The 17,394-nt window shown below is 40.5% G+C and overlaps 1 non-coding gene across 1 annotated transcript; it reads left to right on the top strand.

The window, feature by feature from the left end:
- Positions 1-7,290: 7,290 nt before the first annotated feature.
- Positions 7,291-7,397, top strand: LOC141669162 (small nucleolar RNA R71). Its single transcript, XR_012553453.1, has one exon. It is a non-coding gene; the product is annotated as a small nucleolar RNA R71 (small nucleolar RNA).
- Positions 7,398-17,394: the final 9,997 nt, after the last annotated feature.

Here is a 17,394-nt window from a genome sequence, read left to right as displayed (position 1 = left end):
TACTCGGGGTTAGTGCGTGACTGATCAGCAGCCTAACCTTGGTTTTAAAATTTAAAATTAATATCCAATTCTAATAATTGTTTAACAAGAATCTTTATTCCTCTGAATCATCTCGTTTGATCATTGATTAACCTCAGTTATTGTTATTGTGACTTGATGAGCTAGTTAGCTCACCCTTGCGAATCTTTTTATGTGTTCTACAGTTAAGAAGGATACGGTTGATAGCGAGGTTTCCCAGTTCAATGTACGAGCTAGGATTCTAGATTGAGTTGGATCGAGCTAGCAGGAGCTTACTACGGTAGTGAGATAGTAAAATTGTAAGAATGATTTCATTATCAGTTGTAAGTTAAATTAGTTGGGATTTGGTACGTTGTAACAAAAGTAAAGGTTGTGGCTTGTTTTCATACTTTAACCTGTTGCGATCCGTGGTTATGTAAAGCAGGGTCATTGCAAATAATATTTCATATACAGGTATATATATTGTGTATGTGTTGTGGACCCCAAACTTCTGAACCGGGTTTGGAGGGCACCATAAATATGCTTATTTGATCGTGCAATGAGTGAGGTCCACAAAAGACTTATACAATAATACCCAAATAGCGAGCGTTAGGTTAGTGGATCCTAGACTATAAAAGCCTTATGTCACTAGGCACAAAGTCCCCTAAGAACTTAATAACTCGAGTATTAAAGAGCCCACTCGTGATCAATTATGCATAGCACAAAATTTTCTTTTTTTTCTATTTTCTTCTCTTTTTTCCATTTTTTTTCAACAATTTCTGAACGAGTGCGTTTCACTCCATCTCGTTCAACCCTAGAGTACTCATATAAATATGAGCCGGCTACTAGCCATTTGACACCTAGCCACAACAACTAGCAATGAAATCCATTTTTTTCTCCAATTTTTAAATATCCATGTTATTTTATCATTAAGAGAATATCCTGAATTCTAAATATAAACAAGTGATTAAACCTCGGCAAATAAATAAAACATGATCATGATCTAGCCCTCAAGCAACTTTTAAGACTTAGTGAAATTACAATTGCTTCTAGCATATAAATCAACTCTAAAGGACTTAGCATCACTAAACATGACATCACTACACTAGCATCAATATCACAAATCAATCAGAAAAATCATCTAAGGAATCATGTTATAATGCAAATGCATGAACTATATACAACATACTATAATAAAATAAAAACAAAATAATAAAATAAAAAAAACTACATGATAAATAGGTAACTATAAGAACTAACTATCATGAATATGCAAACTATATGCGACTCATACATAACATATATTCCTTAAACTACTACCCCCAAACTTAAAATATTCATTGTCCTCAATGAAGGTAATAGTAAGGAACTGGGAATACCTACTCAGAATCAGGGTCATTACCCTCATGGGGTGGTGTGTCAGGAGTGTCTAGAGGCGGGTACACAGAGTCCTCACCGAATACTGGCCACTGGATATCAACTTCGGTGGCTCTGAATGCAGTCCCCAATGCCTGGATAAGGTCTTGTGCAAACCAAATATGGATGTCATGTATCGCATCCATCCTCCTCATCAAGTGCTTATACTGCGCTGAACTCATCCCAGCACTGCCCTGTGCTTCCTCCTGCTGCTGTTGCTGCTAACCCGAAGGACTAGCCTCTCCCAACTCGGCTCTCTAAGCTGCTCTACTCGCCTGAGTTGTGCCACCAGCATATGCCTGAGGAGCTGGCCTCCTACCTGGAAGATGGTCATAAGAATAACCAAGCCCCTTAGGGTTGGGCTTCCCACTGTACCACTCCTGCATACTCAACAACGTAGAACTAACAATCGGGGCAATGGGAAGCTGTGGCTGCTCGTGTGCGGAACAATGAATGCCAACCGCCACACATAGCTTTATCACAATGGACGCATAGGGTATAAAACCCGTACTACTGCCACACAAGAACCTCAGAATATCCTAATGAATAACCATCCTGAGATCCTCATAGTCTCCTTGAAGAATCCCCAACAACAAACGTGCACGCTCCACTATAACATCATGCACGTGAGAAGATGGCATGATGTTGGCACCAATAAAGGAATTCCATGCACGTGCAAACCTGTTCATGAACGAGGCAGGGAAAGTGGCATACTCGTTCGTGCCCTTCTTAAACTTCCAGTGAGTCTCAGGCACACACAGGGTAGCAACGATCAAATCTAAATCAAAATTATCCCCTGTCTTCTTATTCCAATTCTCCTGCTCTGGCCTCCTCTCAAGCTGCTCAATCACCCTCCGAATCGCCTCAGCACTATAGTCTACAGTCAACCCCCTCACCACAGTGAAACCGTTCTTCTCCACCTTAGCATTCACGTAGAACTCTCGAACCACACTCATAGGCACCGCAACTGGCGCCTTATAAAAAGTTATCCACCCCATCTCCACAATCATCTCCAACAACTTACCATCCCTCCCCGATGGCAGACAACCTCGCTCCTTGGCTATAGGCTTCGAAAGCAGCCTCGTATACTCCGCCTCAGCCTCCGGAGTTGAAAACCTGGGCCTCACACCACCCACACTCGAAGAATCAGTGGTGCTGCTGTTAACTTGGGTTCGTTGTCTTTTGACTGCCATTAAAAGTGAATAAGAAAGAATAAGAGATGTGTGTATAAGAGAGATTTATGTTTGAGAAATTGAGAAGTGATGGAAGAGTTTGTGTATAAGTGTGTGTATATATAAGATTTTGGAGAGAATTAGTTATGGAAAAAAGGTGGGAATTGATTATGGGAATAATGGGAATAATGGGGTGATTAAAATTGATTTGGAGAGGGAAATATGGGATATGGGAGAGTAAAATTCGGGTTTGAATTGATATTGTATTGAAGTCCCTGATTTTCTGTTATTTTGCTGCCTTTTTTTCGACTACAAGGACCAGCGCGGCCGCCCCGCCCTTCAGCAGGGGCACGCCGTGCTTCTGTAGTTGAACTCCAATTTTTTTTTTCTTTTTCTGCTTTTTTGTGTTTTTCTCCTTCTTTTCTTCTTCCTCTGTCTACTAATGTACAACATACTTGGGTTGCCTCCCAAGAAGCGCTTGGTTTACGTCGTTAGCTTGACGTAAAATCCCGAGATCAAGTAGACAATAAAACAGCACTAAACACCTCACGGTTTGCCGTATCCCCATAATAATGCTTCAACCTCTATCTATTCACCTTGAATGCTTGGCTCGGACTATTCTCAAAAATTTCCAATGCTCCATGTGGAAACACAGTTTTAATTATGAAAGGCCCTGACCACCTCGACTTCAATTTTCTAGGAAAAAGATGGAGATGAGAGTTGAATAAGAGAACTTGTTGCCCCGGCACAAATGATTTGAGCACTAGACCCCTATCATGCCACCTCTTGACTTTCTCCTTATACATTTTGTTATTCTCATATGCTTGAAGTCGAAACTCATCGAGTTCATTCAATTGAAGCATCCTCTTCTTACCAGCTGCATCCATATCAAGGTTTAACTTCTGCAAAGCCCAATAGGCCTTGTGCTCGAGCTCCACATGCAGATGACACCCCTTACCATAAACCAACTGAAATGGTGACATACCTAGCAGAGTCTTGTATGCTGTTCGATATGCCCAAACAGCTTCATCCAGCTTCAAAGACCAATCCTTCCTTGATGGACACACAACTTTCTCTAAAATGTACTTGATCTCTCTGGTAGATACCTCAACTTGACCATTTGTATGAGGATGGTAGGCTGCAGCAATACGATGATTCACATTATATCTTTGCATCATGGTAGTGAACTTGCGATTGCAAAAATGCGATCCCTCGTCACTGATTATGACTCTTGGAGTCCCAAACCTTGTGAATATCCGCTTATGAAGAAAATTAAGCACTACCTTCGCATCATTTATTGGAAAAACCTTGACTTCAACCCATTTTGACACATAATCAACTGCCAACAAGCTGTACCAATTATTACAAGATGAGACAAATGGCCCCAAACTTCGAAGACTTCAACCTCAAGAAGCACATTAAGTGGCATCTCATCCCTCTTAGACATATTACCAACTCACTGGAATCGATCACACTTCAAAACAAACTGATACGCATCTTTAAACAATGTAGTCCAAAAGAATCTCGCTTGAAGGATACGAGCTAATGTCTTATTCGCCATAGTGGCCTCCATAAATAGTCGAATGACAGTCTCTCAAGGTCCCCCCCCCCATTTTGTTGTACGTAATACATCTCCTGATGATTTGGTCAGCTCCTTGCCTGAACAGAAATGGCTCATCCCACATCTACCACTTCACCTCATGAATAAACTTCTTCCTTTGAGCAGAAGACAAGTCTGGAGGCATAATATTACTCACAAGGTAGTTCACAATGTCTGCGAACCACGATTCTTCTTCTTACACCCCAAACAATTGCTCATCAGGAAAAGATTCGTTTATCAATGTCTTATCCTATGAATTTTCACTTGGATCTTCCAAACGATAGAGATGATTAGCGACTTGATTCTCAGTACCTTTTCTGTCCTTGATCTCTAACTCAAATTCCTGAAGTAAAAGAACCCATCGAATCAATATAGGCTTCGAGTCCTTCTTCGAGATGAGATATCGAATAGCAGCATTATCAGTGAAAACTGTCAGCTTCGTCCCAAGCAAATAAGATTGAAACTTCTCAAAACCATAGACAATGGCTAAAAGTTCTTCTCAGTAGTAGTATAGTTCAGTTGAGCACCATTTAGGGTCTTACTAGCATATTAGACCACATGAAATATATTGTTCTTTCTCTGCCCAAGAACTACTCCAACTGCATAGTCACTTGCATCGCACATCATCTCAAAAGGCTCATTCCAATCAGGTGTAGTTATGACAGGTGCCGTTATCAAACTCTTTTTCAAGAACTCAAAAGCATCTAGGCACTCGTCATCAAACTTGAATGGGACATCTTTCTCTAGGAGATTGCACAAGGGTTTAGAAATTTTGGAGAAGTCCTTGAGAAACCGCCTATAGAAACCCGCATGACCAAGAAAGCTGCAGACTCCCTTAACAGAAATTGGTGGAGGAAGGTTTTCAATTACCCCCACATTGGCCTTATCCACCTCGAGAGCCTTACTGGAGACCTTATGCCCAAGAATGATGCCCTGTCGCACCATGAAGTGACATTTCTCCCAATTGAGAACCAGATTGGTCTTAACACACCTTTTAAGAACAACACCAAGATTTTACAAGCATTCGTTAAAAAAATCTCCGAACACGGAGAAATCGTCCATGAACACCTCCATATTCTGACCAATTATATTAGAGAAGATCGCCATCATGCACCTCTGAAATGTGGTAGGTGCACCACACAACCCAAAAGAAACTCTTCTGAAGGTAAAAGTACCAAACGGACAAGTGAAGGTAGTCTTTTCCTAATCCTCTGGAGCGATACAAATCTGACTATAACCCGAGTAGCCATCCAGAAGAAAATAGTACTCATGTTCAGCCAATCTTTCAAGCATCTGATCAATAGATGGCTTGAGGCGATTTAAAGATTTGTTCAGCTCCTCCATTCCAAGAGATTCAAAAGGCATATTCATCCTTCGCTTCCAGGGGGAAGCATTCAGATATTGCAACTGCTCATCACCTTCGTCATCTTCACTATCTGAATTCCCCAACAAGGCCTTTTCTAAGGCATCAGACCTTAGCAATTGATCAAGTCCTGAAGTAACTACAGAATCAACCAACTCCACTTTTAAGCACTTCTTATTTTTAGTTGGGAATTTCATGGCATTGAAAATATTAAACGTTACATCCTGATCCAATACTCGCATGGTAAGCTCACCCTTCTGCACATCTATCAAGGTGCGGCCAGTAGCCAAGAATGGTCTTCCCATGATTTTGGGAATCTTCTTATCCTCCTCAAAATCAAGAATTACAAAATCAGCAGGGAAGATGAGTTTATCCACCTTGCCAAGACATCCTCCACAATGCCTTGTGGATATGTAATAGAATGATCGGCCAACTGCAAGGTCATATAAGTAGGCTTTGGATCAGGTAAGTCAAACTTCTTAAAGATTGATAAGGGCATCAGATTGATGCTTGCTCCTAAATTACATAGGCATTTTTCAAATGACAATTTTCCGATAGTGCAAGGAATAGTGAAGCTTCCAGGATCTTTAAGCTTCAGAGGTAACTTCTGTTGCAGCACATCACTGCACTCCTCCGTGAGAGCGACGGTCTCTAAGTCATCAAGCTTCACCTTCCGAGAGAGAATACCTTTCATAAACTTCGCATAACTACGCATCTGTCCAAGGGCTTCAGCGAAAGGTATGTTGATATGAAGTTTCTTGATCACCTCCAGAAACTTCTCAAACTGCTTATCCAGCTTTTTGTTCTGTAGCCTCTTAGGAAAGGGAGGTGGAGGATAGATCTGTTTCTCCCCTGTATTACCCTCAGGAGGAGTATGTTCCACAGTAGTCTTCATTGGTTCCACTTCTGCTTCCTTCAACACTTCTTCCTCAGCCACAGCTTCATCTTCCGAAACTTGAGATTTTTAGGCATTTGCAACCTTCCCAGACCTCAGTGTAATTACCTTAACATGCTCCTTAGCTTCTCTCTTTCCTGGCACTTCAGTGTCATTTGGAAGTGTACCAGGTTGACGATTCAGCAAGGCATTAACAATCTGCCCAATTTGATTTTCCAAGGTCTTGATAAAAACCGCTTGGCTCTTGCACATGAGCCTCAACTCCTCCAATTCAGATTTTTCATTAGATTGTTGCATCGGGAGTTGTTGTCATGGTGCATATTGCGGTTGCTGAAAACCAGGAGGGTTGTATTGCTTTGCTATATACTGCTGATAAGGCTGCTAAACCGCATTCTGAGTATTGCTCCAGCTGAAGTTAGGATGATTGCGGTTGTTGGGATGATAGGTGGCTGGAACAGGCTGCTGCGACCTCTGGAAGTTGCTCACAAACTGAGCTGATTCACTAGAAATAACACACTGATCAGTCTCATGCGCTCCAGCATAAAGCTCACAGACACTAGTGATCAGATTAACTCCATAATTAGCCAAAGAATACGCCTTCATCATCAAAGCCTTAAGCTGAGCAGCTATAGCATTAGCTGCATCCATCTCCAGAATTTCTGCTACATTTCCCTGAGGTAGTCTCTGAGAAGGATTCTGGTATTCATTAGCAGCCATCAGTTCAATCAAGTCATAAGCTTCATTATATCTTTTAGCCCACAAGGCTCCTCTTGATGCTGCATCAAGCATGGGTCTAGAAGTAGCACCCAAACCATTATAGAAGCAGTTAATGATCATCCAGTCAGGCATCCCATGGCGAGGACACTTTTTAAGCATCTCCTTATACCGCTCCCAAGCCTCACACAAAGACTCTCCAGACTGTTGCGCAAACTGAGTAAGAGAAATCCTGATTGCAGCTATCTTCGCCATAGGAAAGAACTTAGTAAGGAACTTCTGAGCGAGTTCTTCCCATTTGGTGATAGAGCCTGGTGGTAGAGAATGTAACCAGCTCTTAGCCTTATCCCTCAGAGAAAATTGGAAAAGCCTTAGCTTAATAGCATCTTCGAAAACTCCATTGAACTTGAAGGTGTCACAGATCTCGATGAAATCTGTGATGTGTATGTTGGGATCTTCTATAGAAGAACCCCTAAACTGAACTGAATTCTGTATCATCTGAATCGTGCTAGCCTTAATTTCAAAAATGTTAGTCGCGATGGCTGGTCTGACAATGCTAGACTGAATATCATCGATCTTTGGTTGAGAATAGTCCATCAAAGCCTTTGGATTCGCTGGTGGTTCACCCATTGCAACAAGAGCTTCTTCTTCTTTCTCAACTAAGATTTCTTCTTCAACTTTCTCCTCTACAAGAACTTCGTCGAAAACTTCCTTAGCTACTACAACTTCTTCAGCTTTATCCAGTGTTCTCTTATGAGACCGAGAACGCGTATACATACACGCTCGATAGAGTACCTGAAACAGGAAAGGGAAATAAGTAACAATATTCGAGTCACTGAACTTTAATGAACACTGATGACAAACACATAAACTAAAAATAACCACGAGTTCCCCGCAGCGGCGCCGAAAACTTGTTAGGACGAAAACATGCGCTAATATTTACGCAAGTATACGCGATCACAAGTAATATACAATTAATTCTAGTTCGTTCCCACAGAGACTGGTTTAGGTTAATTTTAATCAATGTACTTATGCAATAATGTTATGGTTATTATTCAATGCTAAGACGATTAACAAATTGAGGTTGTTTATAACTATGATTAACTAAGAGATTATACTAAAGAACATTAACTAAGAGATTAAAAAGGATTGATTAACTATATGACATAAACATGGGATTCTAACTTCATTACTACTTCATTCAATAGTCTTTTTATTCTTAACCTTAGCATGCAATGGTGATGATACTAATCAGATAACACGAAACTAGTAAACGTCAACTTTCGTTGTACGAATACCCTACTACCAGACATCCACAAAAGAGATAGAAGCTGAATAGACACCAATTATATTGAGACCTTATATGTCTATAGAATTTGCTAACATAACGGTTTAATGCACAATTTATCTATCAAGATTACACAGGGCAAGTAAGATGGTTAGAATTACTACGAATTGTGACGCCCTCCAAACCTGGGGTCTAGATTTGGGGGTCACTAGCCAATAAATCATAATAAAATAATCACAGCGGAATAATATAATAAATATGACCCCTCTACCTACACTGGATCGATCACAGGTTATAGTATGTGTAACACCCCCAGATCTGGGGTCAGGGATCCGGGTCGTCACGGTCTTTCTTTCCACAATTATCACTTAACTTAATTAATAATAAACAACCTCAAGCTGTGACCCCACACTAACACACACCACCACACGTCATAGTCTCAGAGATGAAATTGAAATAAGAACAAGTCCTTGAATCCACAATTAAAAGTTATTACAACCCAAAATGATTACTTGATAAATTTACAGTTAATTGCCATTATCTGCCACAAGTTATAATTAAACAATATTTGGTTCCCAAAAGTAGAATGTCTGATCTAAAGGTAGATCTACCTCTGCAGCTATAGCAGCTACGATCTCAACGGGAAGGCGCGGGGCGCTTCCCACGCGCTTGCGCTGGGTCTGCTGGAGCCTGGCCATCTTTCCTAACTGTTGTTGTGTGATGAAGAAATGAAGCAAGAGTGAGCATTACAGCTCGCAAGATAATATATAGTGATAACAATAATACAAGTATCTAAATGGATACTTACTAGAATCCTTTATCATGTGTAAGGTAATTACTTACTGGATATAAGTTTAAAAGAAGATGAAGTTACCAATTACTTCACTATACTTATACCATTTTTAGAAATCTACTTGAACTACTACTGTTCAAAGTATAATAAGATTCAAGAGGTTATCCCATAGATGAGACCATAAATTTAAACATGAATATATTCAATCTTTAAAATATTTTTAAAAGAAATGAAGTTACGAGATACTTCATTCAATGGAAACACCAATAAAACTGTTTGACCCTGTCAATGCTTCGGCAACCACCCATTCGTAGCCTTTCGATCGAAATGCTATGGGTAGTGTTGCAGAATTATCCAACTGGATGATGAACTCATTACGGGAGTTTGCCGTTCCAGGAAGACCACTTACGATGATCATTCGTAGTAGTACAATCCCACCATTTTCTACATGTAGAGGAGAACCTGTCGGATTTACTTGTCAACCGAACACTGAACTCCTAAGGAATGGACCGCCTTAGCGGAACTTCCAGGCCATTTGGGCCAATATAATAAGGCTGGGCCGGCGCTACTCGACCACTTACGCCACTCCTAGTTCAGATGAAATCCATGACTCTGAAACATAAAGCTCGTCCCCCTTTCCCCAAGTAGAAACTTGTTGATACGGCTCCACCAAGAAGTCGTATCTAGTTGGAAAGGAAAACTCACCGATATTTCCCAGGCGATGCCTGTTAATGGATTAACTTGTTCCAAGAATTTTACCTCCCGAGTGTTGGGTAAGTAATATAAATTCTTTTATCAAGACAACAACCTTGTTGCGAATATAAAACACACCACAGAGCCGGATCCCTCAGGTTTTGAGCGAGTATTTAAATCCCCTTCGAAACGAGGATCTTAAATATAAAAATGAGTTTTGGGATCCGCTCTAACTTTTAAAAATCATTTTGAAGGCTCGCGAAACATTTTTAAGAATGTTCGGAGTGATGCTGATTTAGTAAAATAAATCAGTCCCAATATATTAGAAAATATCTGAATATTATTATTTAAATAATATTCCCATAAAGAATAATCTTTATAAAAATAATTGAAGTAGAAGTTTTAAAACTTATACTTGAAATGAATATTAAATAACCAAAGATATACTTATACCAAGGTATTATCTTTATTTGAATAATCAAAAGTGAGTTTGATTATCGACACCTTATTCTTTAATAAAATAAAGAATATATCTCAGCAAATAATCGGAGTCATAGATCCTCAAATGAATATTCACATAATATTCAATAAATAAAATAAGCTGAGTCATAAGCCCTCGAATGAATATTCGAAATAATATTCAATAAATAAAATAAAGTTATCGAATAAACCTTATTCGATTAATAGTTTTGAAAACTATAACCATATATATATATATATATATATATATATAAAATCTACTCGGGATCCTCGACTCCCGGTTTTACAAAATATTTTCACCTTTTGGGTCCCTATACTAAGGGTATATGCAAATTACCGCTATTCTCTAGCATAGGTATTATCAACTGAACCAACAGATATATATGGCAAAAATGCGAAACAGGCATGCATATGTACCATATCACATGCTACAATATATCGCAAGAATTTGCTAATTTAACCATCATGCATCTATCACAAGATAATGCATATACAAGTGTATACATCACAACAACAGTATAACGGATAGAAAACTTGCCTGAGCGACTGGGGGTGATTAATGGCTCGGGACGAGTCTGGTAACCTATAAACAACAAGTAAGTTGGAATTAAACCAAAGTCACTTGTAAATCTATACTTTAACCAACTTAGACTCTAATGCTTGCTTTGCGCTTACTGATTCTCTTAAGTCACTCGAGTACCCTCGGCTCCACCATTTTTAATAATTTAACCATTATGAGTTTTAAGGCGATTCCTTCGCGAGTGTCTTACCAACTGCCTAACACACTTACCATAATTGTTTCATACATTAATTAACCCTTTTTGGTCTTTAACCTATGTTTCAAAGTAAGGTGAGGGGAAAAGTTTCGTTCGCGAAATGCCGTTACTTAAAACGGTCGTTTCTCCTAAACCGTACATCGGAATCAAACGAACTACATACCAAAACGAAGCTCGTAACATGAACTATCTAAACATGGCATTGGTCAAAATCTAGCAGGGGGTTCTCGGGTCCTAATGTTATGAACAAAAGCAGTCTAAAGTAAATCGGACATTACGACGGCTATATTTACGCGATTTCCAAAATTTAAACCAATTCAAAACAACCACAATTCAACCCCAATTCACAACCCAATTAAAACTCCATCCAAACTACATCATAACAGCCCCAACACTCAACATTAACAATTTATACTTATTCTTAAACTTGAATTTAAACTATACTACATTCTTTAACCAAATCATAAGATTTCAACATTCCAATCTCCACCATTCCAACCCAACTCTAAACCAAGCATCATTAAGCTACTCTAATACCATAACAACCAAAATCATCCTAATATACAAAGTAAAGCTAGGGTTTGGAGATGATATACCTTCCTTGAAGTGGTGTGAGTAGCTAGGAAGCCTTAGGAAGCCTTGAGGAGTCTTAGGGATGCTTGGATCTTAAAGGAAAAACAAGAAAAATCAAGTTAAAAACCTTGAAATCACTATTCATTGTCTTCTTCATTGATTTCTTGGAGAAGATAGAGAATGAATTGGTGGCTTAAACTCATAATATAGCCATAACTATGCATAAGGAATACTAGGGAATTATCTTACCAATTTAGGAAGCTTGAATCTTGGATTTTGAAAATTCTTTCCTTTGAAAATGCAAAAAGCCGAGAGCAATGTTCTTGGTGATGAGAAATATAATTTTTGTTTTGATGAAAATGATTTGTTTTGGCTTGGTGGATGTAGTTTTGTTTTTGTTTTGGTTAATTACCTTTTTAGCCTTGAACTTTGTGTGGTTCTAATTCAACCACATCTCCTTCCTCCCTATGGCATGCTTATATCATCATGTAGTGTCATCCTCCCCTCTTTGTCCTCTTCTCATTGGTTGGATGACATCATCCCCTCTAATCCCTTTGATTAACTTCCTAATTGCTTGCCTAATGACCGCTGATCTGTTATACGGTTCGCTTAACTTTCATTTTCGTTTATCGTTTGAGGGATCATACCCGGGATCTTATTACTTAGGTTTCCTTAACCTTTCTCAATATATTAAATTCCTTTTATGATCCTCTCTTATACTCCTTTAATTTAAATCCTTTTTATCCTGTTACCTTATACTCAATTCTTTCCGTATCTAGTGGATTTCCGGGAAAAATCAAAGTGTTCGGAATTGGATTCTGACGATCTTTACATACACTTATTTACCATATAGAGTACTAATAAAATCTCAGAATATCCATAACAGAACCCCTACATAGTGTTGCATTAAAAGTTTTCTCATTCAGCAAAAACACTATTCACAAGGGTTACAAAAAAGTTCAAAATTTTGGGGGTTATTACAGTCTCCCCTCCTTAAAAGGATTCCGTCCCGAAATCAAATAGAAAACAAATGGGGGTACTTTTCTAGAATTGCGCTCTCTAGTTCCCAAGTTGATTCTTCCACATTATGATTCTGCCATAGCACTCTGACTAGCTTGATCACTTTGTTCCGAAGCACCTGCTCCTTCTTATCTATAATCCTTACTGGCTTCTCCATGTACGTCAGATCTGGTTGCATATCCACCTGCTCGTACTCCACTATGTGCCTAGCATCCCGATGATACTTCCTTAGCATTGACACATGGAACACATTATGAACTTGTTGCAAGTTAGGGGGTAAGGCTAGCTCGTAAGCTAACTTTCCAATCCGTCTTAATATCTCAAAAGGTCCAATGTATCTTGGGCTTAGTTTTCCTTTCTTTCCAAATCTCATTAACCCCTTCCAAGGGGATACCTTCAGCAGTACTAAGTCCCCTACTTCATATTCCTTGTCCTTTCGAGCTAGGTCTGCATATTTCTTCTGTCTGTCTTGGGCTGCTACAAGCCGCCCTCTGATAAGATCCACTATGTCTTTGGTCCTTTGGACAACTTCGGGTCCGAGCATCTTCCGCTCCCCTACTTCATCCCAGTATAAGGGAGATCGACACCTTCTTCCGTACAGGGCCTCATAAGGCGGCATTCTGATGCTAGTATGAAAGTTATTGTTATAAGAAAACTCGATCAACGACAAGTGATCATCCTAACTTCCTTTAAAGTCTATTGCACAGACTCTCAACATATCCTCTAGTGTCTGGATGGTCCTTTCACTCTGCCCATCCATCTGGGGATGGTACGCGGTACTCAAATTTAACTTGGTCCCCGCACATTCTTGAAAGCTCCTCCAAAACCTGGAGTTGAATCTGGGGTCTCGGTCTGAGACAATAGACGCTGGGACTCCATGTCGCGTCACTATTTCCTTAAGGTAAATGTTCTCCAGTCTATCGACTGTGTATCTCTCATTGATAGGGATGAAATGAGCTGACTTTGTCAGTCGGTCTATAATTACCCATATGGCATCATGGTTGGCTTTCGTCTTTGGAAAGCCTACAACAAAATCCATCGCTATCTGTTCCCATTTCCATTCAGGAATCTCCAGGGGTCGTAAAAGTCCACTGGGTCTCTGGTGCTCTACCTTTACTCTTTAGCAAGTCAAACATTTGCTCACCCATTCTGCTACATCCCTCTTCATGTTGGGCCACCAGTAATACTCCTTCAAATCCCTATACATCTTGGTGCTTCCCGGGTGAATGGAATACCTTGAACTATGGCTTTCATCCAAAATCTCATCTTTAAGCTCTTGAACGTTTGGAACCCAAATCCGGTAAGAGTACCTCATTATCCCTTTATCATCTTTCTCCGTATGGATCTCTTCTCCAGTCATTGACTCTCTGCCCTCATTCATTATTTTCTCTTGGCACAATCTGATCTTTTCCAATAATTCTGGCTGCATTGAGATCTCAAAAAGCTTTTCAGTTCCGGTTCCGGTTACCTTTACTTCTATTTCCATTCTCTCAAAATCCCTTATTAACTCCTCCGAAGTCGTTATCATTCTGAGTCTTTCCTTTCTACTAAGGGCATCAGCCACCACATTGGCTTTCCCCGGATGATAGAGAATCTCACAATCATAGTCCTTGATTAGTTCTAACGATCTCCTCTGGCGCATGTTGAGCTCTTTCTGCATAAATATGTACTTGAGGCTCTTATGGTCTGTGAAAATCTCGCACTTCTCTCCATACAAGTAATGCCTCCAAATTTTTAAGGCAAAAACTATTGCCGCTAGCTCAAGATCATGAGTAGGATATCTAATCTCGTATTCCTTCAGTTGTCTTGATGCATATGCAATCACTTTACCATGCTGCATAAGCACACACCCTAATCCTTTGTGCGATGCGTCACTATATATCACAAAATCTCCTTTTCCGTCCGACAATGCCAACACCGGGGCTGTTACCAACCTTTTCTTTAATTCCTGAAAACTGTTCTCGCATTTCTCCGTCCATTCAAACTTCTCTGTCTTACGAGTAAGTCGTGTCAAAGGGGCTGCGATCTTCGCAAAGTCCTGTACAAATCTACGATAGTAGCCGGCCAATCCAATGAAACTCCTTACCTCTGTGGGTGTGGTTGGCCTTTCCCAATTTGAGACCGCCTCTATCTTGGAGGGGTCGACCAATACTCCTTCTTTATTGATCACATGTCCTAAAAACTGTACTTCATTCCGCCAGAATTCACACTTCGAGAATTTGGCATATAACTGTTCCTCTCTGAGTATTCCTAGAGCTATCCTCAAATGCTCTGCATGTTCTGCCTCAGTCCTTGAGTAGATCAAAATATCATCGATAAAAACTATCACACACTTGTCCAAGTACTTCTTAAATACTCTATTCATTAAATCCATGAAAGCCGCTGGGGCGTTGGTTAATCCAAAGGACATCACCAAGAACTCATAATGCCCACACCTGGTACGGAACGCTGTTTTGGAAATATCTTCGGGTTTAATCTTTAGTTGGTGATATCCAGTTCTCAGGTCAATCTTGGAAAAATAAACAGCATCCTTTAGTTGGTCGAACAGATCGTCTATTCTAGGTAATGGGTACCTGTTCTTTATGGTTAGCTTGTTCAACTCTCGATAGTCGATGCACAGCCTCATGCTCCCATCTTTCTTCTTAACAAATAAAACTGGTGCTCCCCACGGAGACACACTGGGTCTTATCATACCCTTATCCAAGAGTTCCTGCAATTGGATAGCTAATTCCTTCATTTCTAACGGGGCTAATCGGTAAGGTGCTTTTGAAACTGGCGTCGTCCCTGGGGCCAACTCAATAGCAAATTCAATCACTCTATCGGGTGGTAATCCCGGAAGGTCTTGTGGGAATACGTCTTCAAATTCGTTGACTACCGGAATATCTTGTAAGTTGGGCACCTCCTTCTGCGTGTCCACCACATAGGCTAGGTAGGCCTCATTTCCTTTTCGTAGCATCCTTCTGGCCTGGGCCATAGTCAAAAATTTCTGCGTCTGCCTTTTTCCTCTAAATATAACTTCTTTCTTTCCTGGGATATTTAACTTAACTTTCTTCCCTTTACAGTCTATCTGAGCATCATTGCTAGATAGCCAGTCCATTCCCAAAATTACATCAAACTCCCCTAATTTAAAAGGGATCAGATCAACACTAAAAGATTGTTCCCCTATGCCTATCTCACAGGCTGGGTGAATCTGGTTAACAGGAATAATTTCATGATTGGCTATTTCTACTTGTAAGGGTGCTATCAAGGGTTCAGCTTTAAGTCTTAATTTACGCGCAAAGTCCCTTGATATAAAAGATTTAGTTGCTCCCGAATCAAATAAAACGTTTGCACTGACTGAATTTAGAGAAAGGGTACCTGCTATCACATCTGAGTCTTTCATAGCATCCTGGACTGTCATGTTAAAAGTCCTCGCAGTAGGTGGCTTATTGGAGGCAGCCCTGCTGGCTCCTGAAGCTGCTGGTTTATTCATTGGGCATTCCCTCTTCCAATGACCCGGGCGTCCACACTGATGACAAGTGGTGGTTGGAATGATGGCAGGGGCTGACGAAGGGCATTTGTGAGAATAGTGGCCCACTTGCCCACACTTAAAGCAGGTTACTGGCTTTCCTTTACATTCCCCAGAATGCATTCTTCCACAAGTGTTACAGGCTGGCAATGGGGGTCGAGACTGGTTGGAATAGGACATTCTTGACTTCTGGTCACTCTGGCTCACATTCACGCTCATTGGCCGCTTAAACCCAGTGTTCTTTCCCTGTAGGGATACTGCTCCTTGATTAAATCTAGTTGGGAAGCTCCTTCCTGCTGAACCCCCACCCATGCTCATACTTTTCCTCTTTATTCCCTTCTTCTCTCTTTCCTTCTGCATCTGTTCACTTCCAGCTTCTACAATCGTTGCCTTTTGCACCAGAGTGGCATAATCCGTAAGCTCAAGGATTGCCACCCTATTCTGAATCCACGGTTTCAGTCCCTGCTGAAACCTCCTAGCTTTCTTTTCCTCGGTGCTCACAAACTCCGGCACAAACCTTGATAACTCAGTAAATTTCACTTCGTACTCTGCTACAGATAAGTTATTCTGCTTTAGCTCCAAGAACTTGAGCTCCATCTGGTTTTCCATAAACCTCGGAAAATACTTCCCCAGAAACAACTGACTGAACCTCTCCCAGGTTATGATAGCGTCTGTCTCCATGTTTTTCTTGGCCTCCCACCAGTAGTTAGCCTCTCCTTTCAGAAGGTAGGTAGCAAATACAGTCTTCTGTGCCTCATCGGTACTCAAAATCTCAAAGGATTTCTCCATTTCCTTTAACCATGCCCTTGCCTCAACCGGGTCGGCTGATCCGTGGAACTCAGGGGACTTAAGGGACTTAAAAGCCCTGAAAGAGTTTGCCACAGTATTGTTATTTCCTTGAGGGGGTGGGTTGGGTTGACATTCCAAGTTCTTCCTTAGTAGTTGCATGAACTGGCCCATGGGATCCATGCCTGGGTTTGGTACTGGTTGCTCAACCTCAGTTTCTCCTTCTTCAGCCTCTATCTCAAATCCCTCAACATCATATGTTTCCTCTTCATCTTCATACAGGGAGTCATCCTGTTCGACATAATCCTCATCTTCCTCTT

Source organism: Apium graveolens, chromosome 6, assembly GCF_009905375.1.
Source record: "Apium graveolens cultivar Ventura chromosome 6, ASM990537v1, whole genome shotgun sequence".
NCBI lineage: Eukaryota > Viridiplantae > Streptophyta > Magnoliopsida > Apiales > Apiaceae > Apium > Apium graveolens.
Note: the sequence above shows the minus strand (reverse complement) of the source record. Positions and strands in the feature narration are given on the sequence as shown.